General features: G+C 41.1%; 1 long non-coding RNA gene across 5 annotated transcripts; it reads left to right on the top strand.

The window, feature by feature from the left end:
• The first annotated feature begins 6586 nt into the window (after nt 1–6586).
• On the top strand, nt 6587–9527 carry LOC123058362 (uncharacterized). 5 transcript variants are annotated; one of them, XR_006427180.1, is made up of 7 exons: nt 6587–6858; nt 6961–7056; nt 7144–7325; nt 7434–7523; nt 8455–8515; nt 8922–8987; nt 9238–9527. It is a non-coding gene; the product is annotated as an uncharacterized lncRNA (long non-coding RNA). The 5 variants fall into 5 exon arrangements; XR_006427179.1 differs by having other exon boundaries at nt 8452–8515; XR_006427178.1 differs by lacking the exon at nt 7434–7523 and having other exon boundaries at nt 7144–7279.
• The last annotated feature ends 830 nt before the right edge of the window (nt 9528–10357 follow it).

Genomic DNA, 10357 nt, shown 5'->3' with positions numbered 1-10357 from the left:
CGAGTGCGTGTGTGGGAGAGGGGTGTGAGAGTGAGAGAAAGAGAGAGCTAGCGACGAAGAGAGAGAGAGAGAGAGAGAGAGAGAGAGAGGAAGAGAGGGGGCGAGAGGGGTCATTTGTGTCCCTAAATGGTGTATAGATAGGGAGACAATGTTGATGTTGTCCGAAATTGGCCTATGAACAGAGACGCAAGGGAAGCGAGTCATCGTGTGTGTGATAGGGACTTCATGAGAGATCTAGAATAGATGGTGTAGAGAACAATGTGCGAAATCGAGAACGATTATACATTAGGGAGCTATGCAAAGAGTCACGACATATATGTATATAGGGAAGGAGCTGGGGCGGGTCCGCATGTGGGAGAGATAGAAAGAGGAGAGTGGTGCACAAGGAGACAAAGTGTGCTTGTTTGCAGTGGGGGTGGTGTGTGAGGTGAGTGCGCGAGAACCACACATAACTAGGGAGATAGACGTTTGGGGGCGACGTTTTGTGTGTATGGGAAATATACACTCTACATAGTGCGTGTGCTTGGGTAAGAGAGATAGCGGGAGACCTAGAGAGTGAGGGAAGAGATGTGTGCATGCCCGAGAGAAAAAGTGATAGAGACCTATGTTGGGGTCCGGACTTTACAAGAGAGAGGGGTGTTAATGTGCTTGTGTGTTGGTGTTTGGGGGAGAGAACGACTTCTGTGTGTGTGTGGTGGTGGTGGTGGGGGGGGGGGTTGACTTCAGATAAAGAGTGAGGTGTCTATATTTGAGGGACTTTAGCGTAATTGAGATATTGTGCACTCATGGTTGATCAATTTGTTCCACAGTTTGTACTATGAGATAACGATACTTTTGAACATGCGTGATATACCTTGATGTACCAGAATTACCAACCTAAGATTGGAATTTTGGAATTCGACTCCATCATTAGCTTTTGTAATTCATTTAAACTGAGGTACATTTTTTAAGCCGGGATTTCGTGATTTCAAATTCATATATCAAAGCTAGAGATATACACATACAGGCATGTTCAAACTTTATAATCATCCACTTTATTCATACACACACATTTTTTGCTTTTGTCATCATATTTAGGATAAACACATTTGGAATTTCATTTGAATTGGACCATATGATGGTATTTTCTTGTAGTAGCTCAATGATCCATATTTGAATTGAATGGACAATCTAAGTTTTGAGTTGGAGACATTGATTTTCAAAACTAGCACATTGTTTTTGCGTGCAAAACAAACAAATTGTCGGCCATGATATCGTAGTCGGCCGTATGAGAGCAGAATACTTATAATTTTAGGCGCCAAAAGCTTTCAAACTTCCTGCTCAAATCGAAATATCACGCGCCGGAAAGTTTAGCCCTGTGATATTCCTGTTTTACCCCTGCCACATGAATGGAGAAGGGCTGCTTTGGTAACTCCATTGTTTTCCCCTCTTTGCCCCCAACATTCTTCCCCAGAGCCCCTCCCCTTCCCTTCCCCGACTCCCCCCAACCACGGCAAGCCGCCGAATCTAGTCCTCCGCTGCAGCGGTGGACCTCACACCCCACCGGATCTACCTTCCGCACCTTGGAACCCCCAACTGCCAACTCACCACTTCACCAGAGCCGCTTCAGCGACTGGCTTGTCCACCGCTCTAGATCTCCTTGACCGCCATCATGGTCCACCGCACCGGACCTGCTTAACCGGCACCCTTGTCCACCATAGCATAGGCCCTTCATTGACTTCCTCGTCCACCCCTTCGCAGGCCCTTCATACAAGCCCCCGTCCGCCGCAACATATCCGCCTCACCGAAAGCACTATACAACACGCCCGCCAAAGCCTTCATCCAATGCACCGGACCTGCTTCATGGACGCCATATTCAACTCCACTGGCCCTGCTTTACCGACGCTGCAGCCTCATCAGGTTATTTCAATTTGTACTCCTTTGGTTTTTCTCTTTATTGTGCAACTATTCACTTACCATAGATGAGCTTTCTTGTATGTCGATAGGCGCCGCAATCGTAGCACCGGAGCCGCTTCAGCAATGGCGACAGCCGGCCCAAACTCAACCGCAACACGAGCACCATCGATGATCCTTAGCTATCAAGTATGACAACAATACCCATACGCCACCGAGAATCAAGTACTATTATCCAACGGCCGGCGCCTACGTTCACTTTCCTAGCATAAGCATCACACCTTTGAATTTCTTCAGGGCATCATTTGGTTTTTCATGAGACGCGTTATTTTGCTTGCACCTGTAGGGCCATACTTCTGGCAGTGAACATGTTACACGTGCTAAATTACATACCAGTGCACATATAGTTAATATGCTTTAGTTTTGTTCTGATGCCACCTATTGGTTCCATCAGACTGCTTAATGTTCTCTATGCTTAATTACACATCAGCAAACTAGCATGTGGTTCCGCTGCTTTTTGTTCATTTTACCCTACATTTTCTGATGCTAGCTATTACATCACTGCTCCGAGCCTCTGTTCATTACTTGTTTGTGTGTTCTTGATCTTCCCAAGTTGCATGACTAATTTGATGCTTCTATTAATTATGGAGCTGCCAACCCCATCAAGCAAAATATTTGTTCTTTTGGGGCTGGCACCTCGAACAAGCATAAAAATAGAGGGAAGCAGATATACTCCCTCCGATTCTATTTACTCTATGCATAACTCTTGACCCGCATACCAAGGAGGGCACTGTTTTAATTTTTCTGGACTAATTTGCCAATTAATTAGGGCAGAGGCGGATGGGGCGGGGCAGAAAAGGAAACCAGCGCTAGGAATCGGCAACGCATAGACTAATACGAGAAAACTGAGAAAAAGTTATACGCAAAGTAAAGAGGATCGGAGGGAGTATTGTCGTGTATGCACACACCCTTCTTTCATTAGTTTAGATGAACCATTGATGATCAATTCGGACCAGTGCATGCGATTAAAATTAATTTTACCTAAAAATAGATGGTGCAGAATAAACTACAACAACTAGATTTGCAACCACGGGATGCTAATGATATCTTCAAAGAACATTGCAACAGCAGCTGGGCTTCACAGCAACATATGTTAAGCCAATGTGTTTTAGTACATGTGAAATGTAATGCGAGTGGGCTGCTTTCTTGGCTTGTGCCCTCAACGTGTAATCCTACCGAATTACAAATAGTTCAGTTGTCTGCTTTGCTGTATTGCTTGATTCAAATGCTTATTTGTTGTTACGCTATACCTGAGTTGGCCAATATGTCAGACGTGCCTACTGTACTATCGTAAAGAAATGCATGCCTATTTCATTTGAGTCCTTAACTTTTCCTCTCAACTTCATCACAAGACTGTCTTCGTAGTTTATATGAGGCCACACTGTTAAGTGCTTTCTCAGATTATTTCAACTGCTTAGATGCCTTGGCAACTTAAATATAGCGGTTGTACACTCCCTTTCAACTAGGGATGTCAACTGGCACTACAAGGATACCCCCTATAAAGCAACATATATTCTACAACATTTTGACTACAGGTTGCAAAATTCACAAGAGATACACATATAAGCATTGCAGCATATGCGTTGTAGACTTACATCTCATGACCATAATGTCATACATAGATTGCAACAGATCTTATATGTTGCCATGTATGTGTTCTATATTATGTAATTTAAAAGGCTGCAAATTTACATAATTAAAAAGAAAAATTAGACATGCCGACACACATAATGAATGTGGTGGCAAAAATATCTGCTTAAACAGCAAAAAATGATGAGTGGCAGTGGGATTGAACTCTAGACATCTTCTTTCAAAGACAAACCCAGTAACCACTAGGACATCTAAATGCTTGTGCCCACTAACTTCATTTTCCCATTTTATTCTTTCTTTAGTTCGGGAAAGCCCCGGGTTTTGGGAAGCTTCCCTGGCCGGGTTTTTTCTGGACCACTTTTGTTTGTTTTTTCTTTTGTTTTTTGCTATTTCTATTTTTTTTTAAATGCATGATTTTTTTTAATATTGATGAACTTTTTTCAAAATTGAGATTTCCTTCTAAATTGATGAACTTTTTTTTTCAAAATTTATGAACTCATTTCAAATTTGAGAAATTTTCTTGAAAATTGATGAACTTTTTCCCAAATTCGATGGACTTTTTTTACAAATTCAATGTATTTTTTTTGAAATCGATGAGATTTTTTTTAAATTGATGAAATTTTCATATTTGTCAAATTTCTAAAATTTTATCAAATATATGGTTTTTATTTCTACTAACTTTTTCCAAATCCGTGAACTTTTTTAAAATTCATGAACATTATTTTAAATCAATGAGCTCTTTTTAATTTCATAATTTGTTTAGAAAATTCTGATTTTTTTTGGAATTCTATGAACTTTTCAAAATCGTGTTAACCGTTGGCCTGTTTTTTCCTTCAATCAGAAGCACAACACATCCAAGAGATGAAAAACAGGAGGCAAGAAAGGCAAGTTGAGCGAGAATAAATAAGAAATGGGATTGGATGGAAAATAAGTCCAGTAACAGCTTACCCGCAGGTCCACCCGGGATAAGAGATGGGCTTCAAGAGAAAGGCAAGTTGAACACGTTGCTGTAGGGCCGAGTTCTTTTCTCCTTCGATCCAACAAGTTCCCCTAAAAAACAAGAAATAAATAAATGTTGTAGCCACAAGCATACGCAAACACTAGTCTATCTTGTTGGTGATTTCCTTGTGTCCATTCTAGTAGGGCCAAGTTCGAACTTCTGCATGGTTGTCTTCGGACAAAATTTCATGTCGCAGGCATTTATTTATTTTCATAGCAGGCATAAATTGAAATAAAAGACAAAATTAAACATCATTGGACTATGAGGCATGACAGAAAATAAGAATGTTTTTTATTATAATATATTAAAGCTATTAAAACGCACATAGATGATTAAGTCTGCGAGTCAAAATCCCCTCGAATTGGAATCAAAGTTGGGGGATGTTTGTGGGCGTCCGGACCCATGCTAATGTACGCAGTCCCACCAGAACACTCTTCCGCATGAACTGCTCTACGACAAAATTTCATACCCCAGGCATAAATAGATTTTTTTGTAGTAGGCGTAAATTGAAATAAAAAGTAAAATTAGGCAGCATTAGACTATGAATTGTAGGCATATTTTTTTAGCGGCAGGGAAATATTACGAGGTCAAAAATAATAAGGCATGACAAAAAATAAGAATGGTTTTATACCTTTTTATTATAATATATTACAGGTATTAAAACACACATATACAGTTAAGTCTGCGAACCAGAATTCCCTTGAACCAGAACCAAACCTGGGGGAAGTTTGCGGGCGTCTAGACTCGTGCTAATGTATGCAGTTCCAATAAAACACTCTCCCGCGCGAACCGCTCTAGGAACTGCTCCCGCATATCGATGTCGGCCAGCCACCCCAGAATGGACACGACTCGACGGCCTTGATGTCGGTCGGAACAATCCGCCTGCCCGAGCTAATTAAGTAGGGATCCAACATCGAGCAACCCCATATTTATCTCATCTTCGCTCCTCTCCCCACAACCATAGGCTCCAATCCGATCCTATCCTAGACCGGCAAGATAGGCTAGTCAGGCTCTGTCAGATTGTTCTCGGCACCGGCGGAAGATCTTCCTTCAGATTGTGGCACCGCCGTGTGTGGTCTTTTGTCCCATCGTTCTCCTCTACGTCATCAAAGAAGGAGGTCGTGCTCTCCTTGGATGACCAAGAGTAGCAGCAGTCACCCCTCCTTGCCTACACTGCCACAATGGACGAGGAGTTTTAGTGACAGTTCGAGCTCTCTCCTGACCGCAATTCGCGCCGCCCTCGCCACTGCCTTCCCCGCGTCATCACTAATTGTCGCCCTATCAATGCCCGGTTGCTGTGAAGCTGGATCCATACCTGGAGCTCACGAACGCACACGGGCACCTCGTGCCGTAGCTCAGACGCGGCCGTGGGAGAATGTTGCTGCAATGCTCTAACGACAACCGAGTTTCATGACGTGGCGCAATGCACATCACTGTTCCGTGTTTGCATTGTTAGACGTTGCGTCAGACTGGGTCCTTGCAAACGCCGTACTGGTGGAGGCCTATACCATCTATCAGTTGAAGACCATCATGAAGATGTCCGCGCGGCACCGATGCCACCCCGACGACTAACTAGTCATGATCATCTTGGGCTAGTGGTTGCGCGCCGCTGCCCTCATTGCCAACAAGGGCAAGGGAAGGGCGGTGGGACGGGGTGGTGTCCGCGGTTGACGGTGCCCTGCATGCAACAACGAAGGAAGTTGAGCAAAAATGCCATGAGTGGCAGGTCACGTCCTATTAGGCCCGGTTTGAGCAACAAAAATCAATATTTCTTCACCCATCTTGCATTGAGTTTTTACAAACATAGAAGAAGCACATTGTGTTGGCACAAATATATGTACATGTGCGTGTCAAGGGCCAGATCTGATAATAACAAAATTTATAAATTGTTTCGCTTGAAATTTTTACTACTTGTATTCTTTTCTGATTTGGCATCAAAATTTTCCTTTCCCTCCATTCTCTCCCACAATAGCAACTAATTTTGGTCAATAGAAAATATAAGTACGCGTTCTTATTACCATGGCTCCACCTGCCATACGAATCAAGAACACAGACCAAAATCAGGCATCGCGATGAGGTAACTGCGCCATCAAAATCGGAGACCTCCCCCTCCCACTCCCCCATATCAACACAGTCCCCTTCCTCGTCTCGTAGGATCCCTACCTTGAGGAGATCGATCATGGCCTTCCCTCCCTCCTGAACCTCGTAGCTCACCCCGCTGATTCATTGAGGTCAAGGGCACAAGAGGCATGTCTTGTTCACCAACTAGGACGGAAAGCAGATCAGTCCCCACCCCTGATTCATAGACACACAAGGTAAATACTAGAACGACTTGAGGATTTTGCCTCCTCCCCGCTTGGTTCAGATCTGTCCCTTCTATGCTTTCTAATTACTCTTCTCTTGTGTGAATTTGATAGTGCACACCAAGTGTTTGATAGCTGTCCTCTGTTAATGGTTTAGAATTTTGGGGGCCTTCAGATAAAGGGGGTTGTTTCTGATTCTTCTTCTATAAGGTTACACCTTCCCTACTTGATTGATATTAGCCTTTTAGGTTTTATTCATTATAGTGCCCTGATGCCTGTTTGTTTTGGTGTTCATAGGTTTACTGAACATAAGAGGTGGCTTAAATCTAGTAACTGTTAAGGTTTCAAGTGTGGACGCATCCAATATTTCAATGTAGTTCTGCACCATTACTAGACATTGGTGACTTCAATCTCTTCATAGACTTTCTTTATGGTACTCCAATTCGGACTATCCTATTCTAGTTGGGTAGTACAGTTGGGTTAGTTCTTGCCTAACATTTTGTGGTTGAACACCTAGCACAGTTTCTTTCTTTCTTCGTGTGTGTGCAGACGTTTGTGACCTTGTTATTTTCTTATTGCTATCATAGTATATTCTGGCTGGGGTGTCATTTGTAGAAAATGAACGATGGAGTGACTAGAAGAAGTGTTATCTTGGTTGTACCTATGGACAAATTGCAGTAAGTATCTTGTCGACTAGTGGGTCCCTAATAAAATGTTAATTTTATAATGAATATCAGAACATGATCTATAGCAGCACAACTACAAGTCCAGTCTACAAAACCACACACTTGTTCTGAAAATAAATGTTAGTGAGCAACCATGTGCACGATAGTGAAAACACATGTATACTCTACAACACACTCAGCCTTGGCCCATGGGATCTCCTCACAGTTCCAACTTGAAAATAACATCTCATCAGCCTAGCTATAATGCTTGTGCATGAACGAAACCTCCTTAACACCAAAGGGAATGAACTTGGGCGTCCTTGAGCTTATGATCCTCTTACTATCCATGGATAGTGTTATACCTGAACATGTGTTCCCCCCTGCAAACACCAAGTTAAGAATCATACCACACAAGTACAAGTTCATCTTCCCTAAGCAATTGAAATAGATCAACAGTTAAACTACTAGTATTGAAAGATAACTGCATTTTATTCATAGTAATGTTCCCAGCATAGAAAAAAACTAAAAAGCATGGGGTCATCGAAAGAGCTGCTATATGGAGTTTCATTTTGTTACTTGTTGTTTTTCTTATACACCCGATGAACAAAATAATGGACCCCTTGCAAATTTACATTTCAGAGTAATGGTTTCATGTCTTAGTTCATCGTTTTCACTATGAAATAGGAATAGATTGATGTTTTCCTAGTACCTACTCAGTATTGAATGAGTTGCTATTTTGATTTGATAAGGAATAAATGTGGTCAGACTTATTTTTGTTGATTGTAGGGGCAGAAATTACTTCAGAATATGATAGTTTGAGCTGAAATCTGAATTAATCATATTCACATCTGTGGGGATGACTGTCATAAGGTCGAGTAGGGCCACAGAATATTGTCTTTTACATAATTTATTTAAACTTTTGGTCATTGTCATGTTGCAGCAGATATGTAATGGACAAGAATTTCAGTGCACGACAAAGGGAAATATATTCTGCTACACATAAGGTATATTTCCATTACCATATACAATATGTTCAAAATATGTTGCTCCAATGGTTATGTATATACTGGTCGTCTTGCTATCAGAATGTTATTAAAAACAAGAATGTTAGTGCATGTTAGGAGAAAAAACTTCTGTTGCAAACAAGCGGTATCCTTTCATGATCACATAATTTTTTTGTTCAGACTAGAATGGCTTGTTTTACTTGTTTACTACTTCTTGTTTGCTACCAGTCTGTTGTCCAGACCACAAAAACAACATAAGGTGCTAATGCATGCTGTAAGAGTGCTCGAAGTGGTTCCCTGAGTTGGATGGATGCCAATAAACTATCTGTTGTGGTCAAATTCATTTCATATGTTCCCCTGTTTTGTTTCTGTCTTCTCATATGGCAACTTTTATTTTTTCTAACAGGCAGGAACTAAAGTATTCTTGAAGAGCCCGAAAAATCATAACAAGGGTGTAGCTCTAGATACAATGGTAAGTTCTGGTCCTAAATTTAAACTTGATGGTCCTGAAATTAGAAATGAATTCTGGGCAGTGCATGTCGATATGGCACTAGTGCAAACTGAAAATTTGGTATGAAGTCACAAAAACTGCAATACTGCATAAAAAGAAAAGATTGCATGGCCTTCAACCTTTGTACATGACTAATATTTGCCTATATTACTACTTGCATCATGTCAAGGTATTGTGTGTTAATAGTTCATTTTTGTTTTCTTGGTTGTAGATTCAAAAGATAAATGGATGAGTATGTGGGAGCATGGCGATTATACTGCAACGATGTTGTCAATGATCCGTTTCATGATGATTATGATGACATATGCATTTAGTTTTAGTTATGTTGTAGGGATGACATTCCTATCGGATGTTGTTCCTCAGTTAAGATCGATATTTTTAGTTTAAGTTTTGTTGTCAAGAAAATTGTTAGATTATGCATCACATTTGGATGATGTTCCTCCTATAATATCCACTATTGTAATCCAACAGTTTTGATCTGATATATTATGATTTATTCCTCTCGTGAGTATATTGTCTTGTTTTTCGTTCACTTGAAATATATAATTATCGCCTTTACATGGAGCATTAATTTAATTGCTAGCAATATATATATATAATATTATTATTCACACTATATATGTACCAACACTTAAACATTGGAAATTCTCCGTTGCCAAGCAATGGGATTTTGATTCATGTACATCAAGCACCAGCATATAAAGCTGTTGTAAAAGTCCATTTTATCTGTTGTTCTCTTGCAACAGACCCTTTTACCAACGATAGTATAAGCGTTGCATTATGCGCTAACAACACTGGATAAGACTACGCATCCCAAACCATTGGTAAGGACCCTAGCAACGCATATATGGACATGTAGATACGGAAAAAGGCGTTGCTATAGTGGGGGTCCTGTTGTAGTGTGGGTCCAGTTTAATCCCGATTAAAGTCCACTAGTGGTATGATAGTTCAAAAGAGTTTTTGTTTTTTTTGCGGAAATGAACTAGGGAGGTAGCAAAAACTAACTAGATGGGATTGGCGGATTTCGTTTATTTGCCACTTACATCCCTAGTTTCATCTTACCATTTTAATTTCTTTTCGGCTGATGCTGCTTCGAACCATTTAAGTATAGTATTCCATGCTCGGCAATAATTCGGCTGTTGTTTACCATGTAAGCTTACTGCCTGGATCATACGATAACTATCTCTTACTGATGTCCAGCGGAAACCTTTCAGGATGCCGTTCACACTAGGACACAATGTACAAACCCAGAATCTATTTGTGGAAGCAGTGCGCCATCCATGTTACCAGATGGTAGCAGTTTAGAGGCAACACCGCCAGAGAGCAGTCTG

Source organism: Triticum aestivum, chromosome 3A (assembly GCF_018294505.1).
Source record: "Triticum aestivum cultivar Chinese Spring chromosome 3A, IWGSC CS RefSeq v2.1, whole genome shotgun sequence".
Classification (NCBI taxonomy): domain Eukaryota; kingdom Viridiplantae; phylum Streptophyta; class Magnoliopsida; order Poales; family Poaceae; genus Triticum; species Triticum aestivum.
This window is presented reverse-complemented; position numbering and strand designations above follow the sequence as displayed.